General features: G+C 34.5%; 1 protein-coding gene and 1 long non-coding RNA gene across 10 annotated transcripts in view; one reads left to right on the top strand and one right to left on the bottom strand.

The window, feature by feature from the left end:
- LOC308194699 overlaps positions 1 to 16,022 on the top strand; it is a 39,344-nt gene extending 23,322 nt beyond the window's left edge. The window contains exon 2 of the long non-coding RNA XR_013950811.1: positions 70 to 16,022. This is a non-coding gene — a long non-coding RNA (uncharacterized lncRNA). The remainder of the gene's footprint in view (positions 1 to 69) is intronic.
- The window catches only part of KCNIP4 (potassium voltage-gated channel interacting protein 4), a 436,947-nt gene that overhangs the window by 164,226 nt on the left and 255,911 nt on the right, over positions 1 to 16,810 (bottom strand). The window lies entirely within an intron of this gene.

Genomic DNA, 16,810 nt, shown 5'->3' with positions numbered 1-16,810 from the left:
TCACTCATGTCTTTGACTTAAAGAAATGAATTGTCAGGCCAAGAAAGTTTTTCTTCTCACTTTATACAGGTTGAAACTTCACAAACTTTGTTTCAGCTTCCTTCCTCTTTCTTGGGAAATGCATTCCTACATAATCATATGGTAAATGTGTAAAAGCTTTTCAAATCCTCTGAACTTTCCTGTAGTCCTTTTTCCCCTATCCTATCTGTAAGATGGAAATTATTTAAAAAAAAAAAAAAAATAAAAAAAAGAAAAAAAGTATTATTGCTTTAACATCTTTATTTTTCAGTTTTATAAACAGAACTATAGATTAGAATTCTGTGGTGTGTTTTAACAAGTAATACAGGCCGCATAATTGCATCCAATCATTTTTTATAAAACTCAAAATTCCCATTCAACTCTTCTAGAAAGGAATAAAATATTGATTTATAAAGTTAAGTCTGGCATTGTTACCCTTTCTGATATTTAATTAGTGCAAACCAGGGTTCCTTCTCTTCTTGTTTAAACTGAAAGCTTATTGCTTTCATATTGCCATATTGCTAATACTTTCTGTTACTCTTTGCTGACTTTTTCTTTTCCTGCTATAAGATCATAGTTTTACTATTTTTACCAGGTATCTTCTTGTAACATTCTAACAAAGCCATATGAAAACGATGCCTGCACTCTGGGGAACAAGTAACTTCAGATTCTCATTACCCTCCCTTCAACCAATATTTACCAGATGAAGAAGAAAGAAATTCTAAAATTAAATTCTGTTACAATTTAGTTTCAATCACATTTTATTTGTAGAATTAATGTTTATTAAAGAAGCATAGATTTGCCTCTGCTTAAATTTGACCTTCAAGTGAGAGATTTAATAGGCTAAAGATTAAAGTAAATCACTGTGGTTTTTTCATCCTTTTTGTTAGGAAGAGCTGCAGGGAGGAAATAAAACATGAACTTAAAACAGTAGTCAGATTAAGAAAAAGCATAAGCATTAAAAAGAGTAGGTTAGAAGCTATTTAAAAAGAAAACAATTACAGTATTTTATTCTTTTTTTAAATATATATATATATATATATCCTGCTCATCAGTTATATGTGAAATGTGATCTAAAAAGAACGGTATTAGTGGGGTTATCCTGTGGAGAGCACAAAAATTCCAAGCAGTTTACTTACAGTATTATAGCTGTATTTAATAATATATAATAAGAAGCATATAATCTATCAATAATTATATCTAACAATTGTATACAATATATTCAATATAATAAAAGGTACAATATGTGCATAATGTCTTTGAAAAAGTTATTCGTTAACATTACAGAGACCTTTCCTGTAATGCAGTGTCACTGTGCGGATAATGGAGATCCTGGTGCTTTTTCATGTTAAATAAAACAGACACACACACACGCACACACAAATAAAAGAAAAAAAAAGTCTTTACATGAAAAATCAAAATCTAGATTTGCATATTGATTCTTGACCAAAAATAACAGGATTTCTGACTCTTTATTCACATAAACTTCATTTATCAGAACTTAGATTTGGACAAGGAATATTTTTTAAAACCAAGCTCAGATATGTATTTGGACCACAAAGACATCTCAGGTTAGGAAAGAAAAAAAGGTATGAAAATCTCATTAGAGAACTCTGTGGTATGTTTCAATTGCTTCAGAGTATCTGCAAGCAGGGATCACACACACCCTCTTATTGTAGCTTGACATTTCCATCTCTGGCTAGACCAAGAACTGTCCATCTGGGTGAAAAAGCAAACAAACAGGTAAAAGATGGGAGTGTTGGGTGCAGTCAGCGCCTTGACATGGGGAAAGGAGAAAGTTTATTTTAGGTCCTGTATAATTTCTTATTTCAACCATCCTGATTAACTCACGGCTCACCACACAAAGTGCTGCACCCTGCTTGTGCCCACCAGTTTCTCTCTGCCTTTCATCTCCTCACCAGGCTCATTCTATCAAAATAATAATCAACACAAATAACCCCCAAAAGTGTTCTGACTGAAAGGTGTGGGGTGGTGGATTTTAAAATTAGTATGAAACAAACACCAGTGAGGTCTCCACAAGACAACTGTCATTGCAGGGTGTACAGGGTAGCAGAGTGTCTGTCTATGGAACCAGTCAAAGGCACAGTAGGAGCACCCAGCCTTAGTGCTTGGACAGACCAGTAAAGCAGAAACTGAAATGAAGCAGGCAAAAGCCCTATGTGTTTAAACAATGCCCAAGAAACAGGAAAATTGAGAAATAAGGTGAAAATATGGGATTTGATTTTTAATCATTCCCTCATCTGCTTGTTTGTATAACACTTTGTGTGTACGCATTTACAGGCAGAATCTTGAATGAGAGGATGACTGTACCAAATGTGTGCATTTTAATTTCATCTTTCTTTTTAAGTGGACTTTGTTTTTACACTATGTATTAATTAATTTGAAATCAAACGTCAATCAAAGCTTGAAGGATCAAGAAAGTAATGCAAAGATTATATAAAAAAATTATAGAAGATGCTGAAGAAAAACCTTTTCCCTGTAATGCTAACTCTCTTTGGGTTTGGAGCTATCTGCTCCCATTCCCTCATTCATTCTCTGTCTGGTGTCCCACCATACTCTTCTCCCTGTATCCGACATTTAATTTTCACATCTTTGTACAATTTTTTTCTTCTTTAAATTCTATACAGCTAAGCCTATCTGCACAAAGCTCCAATGAGAAATATAAATACTTCAATAAGATGAAAACCACTATCAAAATTAACATGACATTTGCATGCACCTCATGTTTTCATTTAGACTCCATATTGCATGTCTCCATTTCTGCTATTTTTCTTTGCTACTTGTAAAGGCAAAAACCTCTCCCAGTCAGTGACTGTATCTCATTCTATCAATCTATTATGCCTACCAAAATAAGAATCTAATATTGTTTCAATACAAATACTGCTGTGACAATAATGAAAGTGACAGTCACGAATATCTTTATATTGAATAAAATAAGTTAAGATCAATGAATGACTGATTCATGAAATGTATCTTGTAGTTTTTTTTAATAACCATCCAAATAATTGAAGCAAATTAAATAATTAAAGGGTGAGAATTATTATTTAATCAAAATTAAATCTGTTCCTTTCCTAATTTGAGTGCACTGCAGTAAAGCAATTTGTTAAAAGAATATTAGTGAGGCTGCAGTATCAATCATTCATGTGATGAAATGCTGGAACAAAATTTTTCACAGAACTCTAAGCCAGGTGGTTATGGACATATGAATACTGATACAATCTTTAATTACGTGATCTCATTATTTTCCTGCAAGACCTTTTTTCATTACATTTGCAAAAAGGATAGTACTGATTTAACGAAGAGGTAGTTAATGTTTTCCTTCCTCCTGTTTATCCAGTTTGTGGTCTCACGGCTAATTTGTTGTGCGCTATTCAAGACCTGCACTGAAGGAAGAGAGTAATATTTTCCTCATTAGCTTTTTTACAGAGGTCATCATGAGGATGTCAGTGCTTCACAAAGATGTGCAAGTTTAGTCCTGTAAAATCTCCTATTGCTCCTATTTTACAGTAGAAACACTGAAACAAAGCAAACTAAATGCAAGTTACGTCAACACTGAAAAAAAAGAGGAGAGTTTGTGCAATTCATGTTGGATTTAGAATATAAGAAATTCATAAGACTACAGCATTGCTCAAGCCTAGTGTAACCTAAAATCAAACAGCAATTCTAGTTTGGACCTCAGAGTTTCCTACACACTCAGGCATTTCCTACACAGTTCAGGCATTCACACAGAAGGGTGTCAGTGTAAGGAGATAAATTCTAGTTTCCACCCAAGCTTTTTGAAATTTGTAAACATGAGACAGCCTGAACTCCTTTACACAGAGGGGCCTGAGTGTGGTGCAATAAGGGCAGATCTGAATGGCAGAATATTTGGTTCCAAGGACAAACTGTTCATGCATACACAAATATACATATATTTCTCAGGGTTTTTACTTTGAACTGCATGAAGTCCCAGGCCAAATATGCATTAGTGTCTGGAACTGGTTATATATCACCTGAAAATAATTCAGTTTGCAGATTCAGAGACTGCTGTAATGGTCTATCAGGAACAGAAGATTCACCCCAGAACCACTGTCCTGATTTAAACTACAATGCTCATAATGACAACATATAGGTCAACATGTCATAATCTTACTCTTTCCAAAAGTGGCAACACAGTGGCATTGTTAACACTTCTTTCCTATCGTGCAAACTAGTCCCACCAGGAAGTGGGATGTAAAATTGCATATATTTTTATTTTTTCAATTTTCAGGTTTAACCAACAGGCCTGAGAACAAACCATGATTTTCACCTATTCTAAAGGACCACTGCACAACCAAGCATGCAAGAGCCACAGAGTCAGAAAGGACAAGAACAGGGAATACAGATCCATATCAGTTAGGATACTCTAGAAAGGGCAAAACCAAGGTGATTATCATTCCTTTTCAGAGACTACAACATTGTGGTTTTTTTTGGTTTTGTTTGGTTTTGTTTTGTTTTTGTGGCTACCATAAATACTTGGTCATTAGGGTTTAAACTTCAAAAGAAAAGAAAAGAACATCCTCTTCCTCCTCCCTCTCCTGACCCTGATCAAAATGCAAAGGCAGACATTCACCATGAGACACTTAAGCTTAAATGGTTAAAATGATGAAGTTATCTGAAAATAGAATCTTACATAGGGCACCCAAATGCCTACATTATCAGTCTCCTTATAATGAACTCTTAATATATACAACATAAGAATGGTGAAATCTTGGCTCTAAGTCAGGAGAAAAATTATTGACTGAAATTTTACTGTATCAACTGAAGTACGGATGCTGTCCAATAAAAACACAGTCGCTCCACAGCAAGTTTTCAGATTAATGTGAACACAACCATTAACTAAGGATAAGTACAACTTATAAATAGTTCAGGCTAAATAAAAATAAATCTTTGTATGTTTTATACAGACAAATATGAAGTCAAACAAAGTATTTTAATTTGAAAGGTCCTATAAATGAATACAATTAAAAAGGAGCATATTTTGCCTGTTCTTATTTTAATTTTAACACTTTTTTTCCCCATATATACATGTTGAAGATAATCATACACAGTGTTACCCAACTCTCATGCCTGTGTAGAACTACAATAGTTTTTGCACATTTATTTGCACGGTTAGGTCATTATAAAGTATTTCTTTGCTGCTCTCTGCTGGTCAAAGAGATGATTACTTTTAAACCTTGCAGAGAATACTCAGAAAAAATTGTGGGAAGCATATTAAATATCAGTTGAATATGAAGTTCTTTTAAATCACCAACTCAGTCACCACAAAGATTTTCTGTAGAAAGTCTGTACTCCTCAGAGCACCAAAATTAATAATAAATATTAGAGGTGAAATCAAAAGGTGAAACTCCACCTTCACAGGCCATGGCATTCCAATTTATAGATGTACACAATTAAAGTTGCTTTTGTTTGTAATACTCAAATTTTGAAAGAACAAGGAAGATCCTAAAGTTCCTCATTAATCAACTATGAAAATGTGTCACTATGAGTTTAGCCAGGCATGATGGGACGGTGCAATACTAGCACTGAAGATCATTTCACAGATTAAAGAAAATAACTTCCATCTGCAGTTCACACTATCCATCAATGTGAGAAATGTGAGAATAACATATGTTGGTGTGTATTAAAATAATACAGACCTTGCTTTTTTTTTTTTTTCTTTTTTAACTGCAATAAATTAGCAAAGGTTGCTGTCAGAAATTACCCTGGTAAAAGCTTTTACTTCTTTTTTGTATTATAAAAAACAACAGTTACTATGTTTATTTTTGCAGTGGATGTGTTTTCTGTTGTCAGTAGTTATAGTATGATGGACTTGCATTTCACAGTGTCAATTTTTTTCCAGGTGGCCAAGTCACACTGTCAAACTTTCTTTTCATTCTGCAATGTAAATTTATTATCTTTTCAAATATGTATTTACAAAATAATAATAAAAGAAATAACCAACCAATAATTAACCAACTGTTCAGTATGGAATTGCATGGTGAAACACACAGCTGTGCATTTCTTCCTTTGCCTTGGGTCATGCCTGTCGGTTCCCAAACAGGAAAAAGCTAGGACTGAGAATCCTTGGTCCAGTTCTAAATTCAGAAATGTAAAAGTCCAGAAATTCAGAATTTAAAGTTGTAAGTCACAGTTCTGCTGGAGTGTGAAAAACATTCCGATTTATTCATGAAAGATAAACCATATGGCACAGAAAGAGTAAAGTTAGAATGAGGTGAGAAAAATGAGGTGCATAGTGCACAACTGAGATATAAGAAATTTGGACTTGATGTAAGGCAAAACAAGAGGGTTGATGGAGGTAGTTTTAGATATATCCAATATATAGGCTATAGCAAAAGCAAATTTTGGTTCCATTCAGGTTTTCTAACAGCACCTCAAAGGGTCTACTTGAAGCTGTATATTAGTACAATCACAGGCAGTACAAACTTCAATAGATCTAATTTATAACGTTCCCAGTGTTAACATTCAGACTTTCATAAGTATGAATTACCTGGAAAAAGTACCCTTTGAGCTAACAGGATGGCTGCTCTGTGAATATCCACTTTCCCCAACCTGCCTTTACTCATTACTCTAGAAGTTCATGCCCATTTAATAAAATATATTATCTATCATGTACCTAACAAACGAGCAGGTGTTTGATCAACATTATACTGTCAAAACCTGCTTTGAACCTTTGCCTTAGCTACATTCTATCATATAGAATAAACATGTTTCCTACAGTTTCTAGTTTCATGAATCTTTAAGATCTTACTGGACTCCTTAATTTCTATTTGAATTCTGATATGAATAGAAGTCTCATTTTTAGAGCTCTGAGCTGGGTAGCCCTTAATTAAGTGGCCCCACTGGGTAAGTATTGCTCAGTAAAATCACCTCCAAAATAAACATCAAATTACCATCATGTAAAAATCATTTTCTCTTTTCATAAAGAAGTATTTCATGGCAGACTAAGCTAATTTTAAAATTCACTAAACTGTGAGATGAAAATTACATCCAATCAGTATATAGAATGTAAGACTCTTTCCACAAATCATTTCAAACAATGTATTACTGGCACGTAGCAGAAAACACAAACCAGATTTGTGTGTGCTTTTTTTTCTTTTATTTTGGTTAGTCAAACAATTTATTAGATAAGTACAGCAATATGAATAATTTATTTTTATTCCAAATTCATATTTTCCTCAAAGAAATATCTCAGCACTTGCATGTAGATACATTTAGCCCTAGTCTGGATCCATGAATTGGCTTTGAATATGGAACATTTAAAAAAATTGCCAGTTGAAGAATATATTCCCAAATGGCTCAAAGAGCTTTACTTGAGGTCAATGTACTTCTTTTTATGGCAACATAAATTAGATGCAGAAAAGTATTTTGTGATTTCTGTGGCTGTTTTCTAAAACTCTACTTTGGATTAAGTAGCTTAAATAACATAGTGAAGCAACAATCCAATATATTGCTATCGAAAGAATGTTCTGGGATTTTTTAATATAAATATCAGTGCATAATAGATAAACTTATTTATTTTACAAACATTATTAATGGATTAAAACAGATAACTTGAACAAATAAAGATTATATTTTACTTCAATTTTTTCTTTCATTTTCATTCTTATGTTGTCACTGCAAGTTATTAAGACATTTATTTGAAATTGTTTCTTCTTAAATTTTTAATAGTAAAATTTAATAAAATATCCACATACCAATATTCTTTAATGACAACTGTGTGGTTTAAAAAACTAAGACTCATACGTGTATACACTTTGTGGCCATTTCAATTTCTTTCTTTCAAACACCAAAGAAAGCTTTAGATCATTCATAGCTTTATCAAAAATACAAAGGTTTATAGTCAGGTATCCATCTGTATTAAACATGAATGTTTTTTCATCTGGTTCTGTAAAATTTCAGATAATTTTCTCTTGGCTCATGTAGTGTAACCAAGGAATGTTTCTATGCCAGCTATGTGAAAAGAAGCTAATTCTAAACCAAGCTGACATGTAAAGCTTATTTGTCACTCAAGTTTTTCACCTTTCTTCTCTGAGCATAGCTTCTTATAAGGCATTTTCTGTATTTTAGTCTGCTGAAAACAAATGACAAGTAGGAATAGCAAAATGTATAATACAAAGAAATCTGTACTTTCAAAGAATTCACAATAATCAATATCCTGATGTCCAAATGCAAGATAAAGAAATGAAGGAAGCAACTGTGGTCAGAATTTTCAAAACTGCTCAGTAATGTTTAGTGATATTTTGAAATAATTTGGACATAATTCTAAGCATGAGTAGCAGTATTGTGTTGCATCTGGCCATTTTCTAGCTACAATTGAGAAAATGGGCCTCTAATTTGGAAAATGAGATTCAGCCGGACACTTCTGTCTCACTGGAAGTACAGTTTGGTTAGATCATACGAATAGGGCATCAGGTACTTACACCTTGATTCAGCTTCTGCGGGTGGTTTTGTGATGGATAATTAATTGAGATATTGTGACTCACATTCACGTGCTTCACCTCTCTCCCACTGTCTGACTAAAGAATGCATTTAGGTGGACAACTCAGGTTCAGCCTAGGAGAAATTCTTAGCAACTAATTTAGGCTGTTATATGAAATTCAGAGATTTTCTTTCTTCTAATGCATTCTTTCCAAATGCATCTCTTTACTGGATTCCCAAACACAGCAGCAGAAAATCTGCCTTCTGTCTGTTTCACCACCTCTTCACTGCCATGATCAAAGAGATTTCATATCCACTCCAAAGGTTTTTTTTGACTGTTGATGTCTTTATCACAATGTGCTTGTTCACAGCAATAGCAAAAGAGCAAGCATGTAGATGTGGCAGAACTGGTAGATTATGGTACCCTGAAAAGCTATAGTACATATCTTAAAATGTACTTCTTACCTCTTCACTGGAGGACACTGAAAAAAAAATCAAGACTTTCTAAAGACTTCTCTAAAGATATAATTAATCTGGGACCTATATCCAAAGAGATGGTGTCCGTCTCTATAACCTCACTGCTGAAAGTGAGTTGGGACAGGTTAATTCAGCTCTCTCATCATTGACCAACACATAATTTTAACTTAACATCCAACTATTAAACATGTGATAATATTGCCTTACCAATCGTTACTCCTCGTGTCATTTACCATTCTACCTTTCGCCTCATCTTGATAAACCATTTTGCGTCACTGATGTCTGAGCTCAGCATGAAACGGGAGGAGGTACAAATTGCACAGTGCTCTGGGTTAGACTCAGTGGTTTTAAATGAATACCCCAGGAGACATAATGAAAAAACTCAAATGAGTGCTTTTCCCATTATCATTTTCTATAATGACTTCTGTCATGACTGATTAGCTCCATCTTATTAAGAGATATGGTAGCCATTTCAAACTTCTGTCTGGAGAGAATGAGAGTACGCTCAAACCAGAAAAATGTAACTAAAGGAAAATGAAAAAAGAGGGAAAACTTGCTGTCATACTGTTAAGTGTTATTTATCATATGTTCTCATGAAGTCTTTGTGATAAAAGCACAGACTTCACAGTGGAAATCCAATTCCTACAAACATTATAAAAACTTAAAACTTGAGGCAGGGTTCTAAGGGTAATGCTGGGTAAAGGCAGCCTGGAATCTCCCAGCGCCACTGCTGAGGTAAGTTTTGAAGCACAAATTTTGAAGGCCTCAGCAGACCACAGTGAGTCTGTGAACTTGTGATACTCAATACCTGTCATGAAAGAACCCACAGCCAGGAACCAAGGGCTCTGTGTGGACCTTGATTGCCTCCTGACCAAGCACGAACATAAGAAGCTAGGTCCACTATGCTTACAAGTCTACTGATGTCACCAGTACTTATGATCCTTAGACAGGAAGGCAGGTTCCCTGGAGGAAAGCAGGTAAATTACAAAAAAAAAGTAATCACATGGCTATTATAAATAGTAATCCTGTGACTATAAAAGATGTGAATGCAAATTGTCTCTTACAAGCTGCAAAAATATGAACACAAGCCATACCATATCACTTGACCTCACTGCTGAGCCCATCAAGACTGTCTAAACATAGCATGAAACTGCTGAACTGTTTTATCATATCCTGTTATTATTAGCAGGACTTCCTACCTTGCCTAACTTAACAACTATAAACAATTTGATAAGTTAAATGTCAAGTGTTCTGCTTAAAAATACCAAAGTGCAAAAAGCAGAATAGTTCACAGTACATAGTGTGAGCCATATAAACCTGGCAGAAAAAAAAACATCATATGGCTCAAGATAAGTTCCCAAAGTGCTTGCTTTACCTCATGCTCTGGCACTACAAACAATCAAACAAACACAAATAAAATGCCATTTTATTCTTGTCTGCATTTGTTTCTGGCTTCTTTGCAAGATAATAAACAGAACTATGCAGCTCCTTCAGGCCTGGGTTGAAAACCTGGAAGTACTCTAACACCCTGTAACTCTACATCAAATTTTCTTTAATGAGTCTTATCCAGAGCAAAGAAATGACATGCTGCAAGTTTGGTCTCCACCTCTGCCCTCACTACAGTGCAGACATTAAGTTTTCTCAGACATCTCCTATCTTTCAACACTAGCTGTACTGAACATGTTCAAAAATTTTAACTTTGGAACACCTTGAGCTAACAGTGGGAGTTTTTCTCTAGTTTCTCTTTGAAGACAGGTTTCTTGGCTTAATATCCTGATAAACATGGACTTCTACCATTGCAGTTAAGAAAAAATAATAATAATAATAATTTGGAAATGGTGGCTTCTTTGTCCCACTGCATTATATAGACCAAGAAGGCAAATTACACAGCATCCCTTTCATTAAGAAAAAAGGACTTTGACAGCAGACTGTAACATCTGTTCTTTATTCTGCTGGTGATGAATGAACCACCAAAGAAGCCCTGAAGCTGGAAGAGCAAAGAGGAGGAAAGTATCTGCTTCATAGAAGGGGACAGAAAACTGTTTTCCTTTTAACAGAAAATGCCCAAGAAATGGAGAGATGACTGAGAAAATTTAAGAGCTGTTGGTGCATGGCAGATGGTGGGTTACACTGATGTGTTAAAAGCTCACTGGAGGTGGTCTGATTTTCACCAGCAAAAGTAGTGTTGGAGCCAGTACTTAGAAGGTGAGGTCAACGAGAATATTTTAAACAGCTGTATGTATAATCATCTGAAAAGCTAACAAATATTGTTAGTGTAAAAATCAATGTAGATTATACTAAGTTAAGTAACTAGAGTGATCTTGAATTACATGTATTCTTTCCAACATACAAATGGATAATTAACCAAATTTGCCATCAGACTGACTACTTTTTCAATTATTTATCACTGATGTTTTTCATAGTGGGCTTTGTAAGATTCAGTGAAGCAAATGAAGCACTTTTCCCTTATTTTTTTCTTTGAAACTTCTTAGCATATCACAGATAATGAGGAGGTTATTTGTATTGTTTCTACAATTTCAGTTTCCTTGATTTCACCTCTTTTATGGTGTAACATTAAAGCAAAAATGGCACTGAGTAGAGAAACAAACAAAAACACAAAGGATTAAGGAGACATCTGGCATAAATAACTTCCAGAAAGTCATGGTACTACTGGCAAAGGTTGGGGGTTGTTGCAGCTTCGAAGTAATGGGATGAAGCTGTGCATTCACACAACATTATGTGATGCAGGCCCCAGCTGGTGTTAATGGAAGAGCTAAAGCTGCCTTATCCTTCTCTTGCTCAATAAATCAGTGCCTGAGTTAGACTAATAAAAAGGAAAAAGCTATTTTCCAGGCAACAGGCACAGTTACACAGCAGGTTTGCCAAGTCTTCAAGTTTGTAAGGCGTAAACAATGAGAAAGCCTTTCCCAAGAGCATTTTTTTAACCCTTTTTATCTGATTGTATAGCAATACAAAACTTAAAACGCATCTATTCCAGTCGTTTACTTCCTTTGCATTCATGTTAGAGCATGTGCTTGTAAACTGAGCAAGCTGTGTTTTAAAGAGTACCAACTTCTGCCGTACGTCAGGTTCTCAATATTCACTTTAAAAAATAAAAGTGCATTAAAACATGGATAATCATTTCCACACCATTCTCCATTGTTCCACATGATTTGTAATTATAAGAAAATCTGAGGTCACATCCATCTATAAAGAGGCCTATTTTTACATAACTTTGGGTGATTATTATTTTGGTTTGAGCATATGCTCTTGAGAGTCTTATGTCAGATAGAGCTTTCCCCTTCCTTTTCCCCTCCCAGTAAAAGAGGTGCAAAAGCACTAAAAATGTGCGGGATCCCCACTGCCCCCTACTGCTTAGGAAAATAAGGGCCCGCCAAGCGCACACCCAGTCCAGGAGAGTGATGTGGTGGGACTGTACCCTTGAAAAAAGAGAAATGGACCGACCCTAACTGAAGGACATGTTCAGGGAAGTGCAAAGGGCCACTTGACCCGCGCTTATGCACAAATATAAGAGATGTCCTGTCCCTGCACTGTGGAAAAGGTTTTCCTATTTTCTTACACATTGTTCCAACTGGAAGACGTTATCCATCAGCTAGCACTCCTGTAATCTAGACGCTAAACTCATTAGGAGACAAAAGATCATGACTAGGCCTATAATGAAATGTTTACAACTATCACTGTCAAGTTTCATTAGAGTCACAGTCAAAATGCTTTAATTGGAGATACATCAGACTTTCCACTACAGGCCATAACTTACCAGGTATTAATATCTTGTCTTTTAAATCTGCTACAGCTGTGCAGAGAGAGTTAAGAGCAGTTTTGTATTGCCTCCTAAGACAAGTCTAAAGGTGTGCCACATTGTGGTATTATTGTTCACATGAAAGACTAAATAAACCAGAGCTGAATCCTGCAATTCAGCAAAATCCCACAAATTCAGAAAATTTGTCATTTTTACCTGCTGAGAAGACGACCTCCATCATGGGGATCCATGAAGATCCTGGGAGCACAGTGGTATAAAATACACTTTAATACATCACCAGACTCAAAAAAATAAGCTGATTGTATAGGAAAATTTGTATTTAGCTTGAGAAGATTATATTTCCAATGAAAATACTTTTGAATATGGCATTATTTTTAAAATAGAAATCGTATCACTGAATATGTATATTTTTTAAAAAATCATTGACAACTCACCGTGTTTCTTCAAAATCAGTTCTGAAGATGTCATTGATCCCACAACTCATTCCATTGCTTTGAGTCAAAAGAACTCTACATAGCATTTCTTGGAATCTCAGGACTTTTTTTCTAGGTTAGGCTTCTACAGTCGTCTGTAGGTTCATGAATATGAACAGAAGCCATTTAGACTTCTGACTTCAAAGACCAGGCCCTTTGTCTGGTCTTCTGTGACTTCCGAAGGAATTTATATTGAATTTTTAAACTGTTAGTTATGAATGTAAGGCACTAATATTTTCAGCACCAATTATTTTTTTCTCTCTTTTTCTTCTAATTTTTAATGCAATAAGAGTTTTCCTGAACCTAACAGATGTAAAAATGGACTCATGAAACAAACACGATTCAGGAGAAATTCTAAAATTAGTATGTTAGAAACAGAATCCTGAGTATATTTCACAAAATGGATAATCTTAAGCTATTTCATCAGTTGGAACAATGAAAGTGAGAGTATTTGATTTTCATTTCCAGTCAGTTCTTGGGTACTCTGCTGAAGATGACAAGATTTCCATTTAGGGACAGATGCCCATTTAAAGTTGGACTAATAGTGCCAACTATTTTCATATGATATTTCATGTGTTTTTATTTAAACATTTTAAATGGAAAAACTGATGTAAATCCCTTGCTTTGCATTCACCCGAGGGAAGAAGGGCAGGATCTATATAGCAGATCTTTGTGCTCTGCTATAAATAAAAAAAAAATAAATACAGAGAGCACTGGTTTTTTTCCTTCAAGCTAGGTAAAGGGCTCAAGTTCATTCAAATTTCCATGGCACTTTTAATTGTTCTTAAACAAAGTGTGGAAGTCAGTAGGAAAGGTGTGCTATCATAACAAACCACAAAATCTTTTTAAAAGAGCATCAACCAAACAACATACTATGAGGTGTATCACTTTCTGTAATACCCTTTGGCTCCATATGTTTAGCTAAGGGCATTAGGAATATTTTCTTTTATTTCAGCTTCCTCTCTGAAAGACGGCAAACAGTAACTCATTTATTTTGTAAAGCTCCAAGGGATAGCTCTGCCAAGACCAATAAAAAGCATACTTACAGTTTATACATTTGTTTCTATACTATCTATAAATGTTTTCTATATTACAGCACTTGCAGTGCCATAAATTAATGATTCTATATTAAAATCACATTCTGCCAGACCATGAAGGTTTACTTCTAATTAAAAGAAAGAAAAATCTCAGAAAATCCTAAAACATCAGACTGAACACAAGACTATACAGAGATAATAGGCCCAATACTAACTAGATAAAATGATTTTATTTTATTTTTCCTGAAGAAAAGGTATCAAAGATAAAATTGCCATCGTTACAAAGTCTTGTCCCTAATGAAGAGTGATATGGATTAATTTATAATCTAAAGAACTAAACACTGCTCTAATTACACAGAAATGAGCAAGATTAATTTAAAAATATACCTTGAGGTCACAGTCAAAAATATACCCTGTCAGTCATGGTCTCATAAAATCACGGTCTCATAAAATCAATCTTACCCACAAACCCAGAAATTTCAGTAACATTTCACTCTCCATCGAAACACTGAAGTTTTGTGAAAAGAGGTAACAGTTTATTATCATTCAGTGTTTTTAAATTCAAGTCTACCTCAGGAAGGAAACACATTACAGAAAAGCTAAGCTACATAATCACTAGAAGGTTTAAAAGAATATGAAGAGTCACGTTCCAGAGAAATTACTCTGAAAGACTTTTAATTGCTATGAAAAATACATATTTATTCAAGGCTATTGACTTTAAGTTCAGCTTTAACCAAATCATATCACTCTCTTCTGATCAGAAATATTGTGTATTGTTTTCTTACCATGAACTCTTTCTTATAACTGTTACAAACGTGATGCCTCATTCACATGATCTGTATAAATACTTAATACATTTATTATTCTGCTGCTCAGTAGTTGGGCTGAATATCAGAATGCCATTCCTCAGGAAGAATGGGTGCAATCTGGAAATGCACATAGCATTCCAGTACAATAGAAAAACATGTTGTGTCCAGGAGACACAAAACAAAATTCTTGCCTTAACAATCTTTAATAAGGATGAATTTGGTGTATAACTATGATAATTTTTTTTCCCTCTCTCTCTCTCTTTTTTTTTTTTTTTTTTAAGATTAGGCAGGTCCACGCAGTGGAATCTGAAAATAAAACACAGGAAGTAGATTTTTTTTTTCTATGTGCTTTTTAAAATCAGAAGCTCAATGGCTTTTAGCAAGGGAGACACTTATTTATATTCTTTTCCACCCACACTAATCCCATGCAAATTAAAAATATAATTATACAGTTCTTTTTTCTCCTAAATTCAGCTTTGTTTGAAATGTTTCGTATAAGATCTGTGAATGAAAAAATAAATATTCAGACAAGCAGTGTTGGGGTTTTGTCACCAGAAATCCTTCCCTAGACAGAAAGAAGATTAGATATTGGCATAAATGAGAATCATGGTTTATGAATATAACAAAATATGCAGTCATTCAATCTTCAAAGATTGCCAGCGTAAGTCATCCCTGCACACATCCCTTTGTCATTTAGTATACTCAGATGCAAAACTGTTCTACAGGGAACATTATAAAACAAGTGGAAAAATATAATGTACAGAGAAATATATGATAGCCTGCTGATATGGCAGTATGAACATTGACGAGTTATTTGTTGATCAGCTTTATTTTAAGGGCTTATGTAACTATGACTTCAAATCAACTCTGCCTGGTTTTGTAAGGCCAAAAAAAAAAAAAAAAAAGATTTTTTTAAAATTGGAAATTTATTTAAAATGTTCCAAATTGAAAATATTATATTCGCTCCTCACTAAATCTCCTCCATTCCTCCACTTCAGTAGGGATCACAGACAAATTTGAGACGGAAAAGTGGTTTCTACTGAAGACGCACACAGTTAGACATAGGTGCTTAGGATGACTGAAGCATTTTACATCTGTGTAAAACACAGTGCAGTGAGATTCATGGTTAAAGATCTTATTTTTATTGCCAGATTTCATACAAGGAATGGCAGGTCACAGATGCATTTTCACACTGATGCAAATTTGGCATTTGATTTCAAGCACAGAAGCAGGTGAACATCAGAAAGACAGTTCTTCATATTGAAAAGATTTCGTCTAACTGTCACTGCCTTCTTGTGTTTCACCACAAACACTTGATAGAAAAAAAAGATTGGAAATAGGTACAAGCAATGTGGGTCTGGTGCTTGGGGAACATGGAAAGGTGTGGACAGTACTCAGCTACCACTTCATTCTCCTTTTTAACACAATTCTCAGAGAAGAAAAACAGCTTAATAGATCAAGGAAGCAAATTCTTTGTTTATTTCAGCTCCACTGATCTTTTATTTAATGTCCCTACACATATTACTAACTTGAATAAGAATTTTAATACATTTACTATTTAAAGACAATAAATGCTACAGTTACTGTGATACTGTGATAATCTTGGCTAATGAAAGAACAAAATAGGTTCACAGAATCATAGGAAATATAGCTGTAAAATAATTTGATGGGTCAGAGAGCTTTTCCACTTCATGAAAAAAATAAATCAACTTACACTTTGGTAATTGCTGACAAATATTTGTCTATTTTGTTTTT

The sequence above is a fragment of the Anser brachyrhynchus genome (genome assembly GCF_964034855.1).
Source record: "Anser brachyrhynchus genome assembly, chromosome: 4".
Classification (NCBI taxonomy): Eukaryota; Metazoa; Chordata; class Aves; order Anseriformes; family Anatidae; genus Anser; species Anser brachyrhynchus.
The sequence above is the reverse complement of the archived record's forward strand: the minus strand, read 5'-3'. Positions and strand labels throughout refer to the sequence as shown.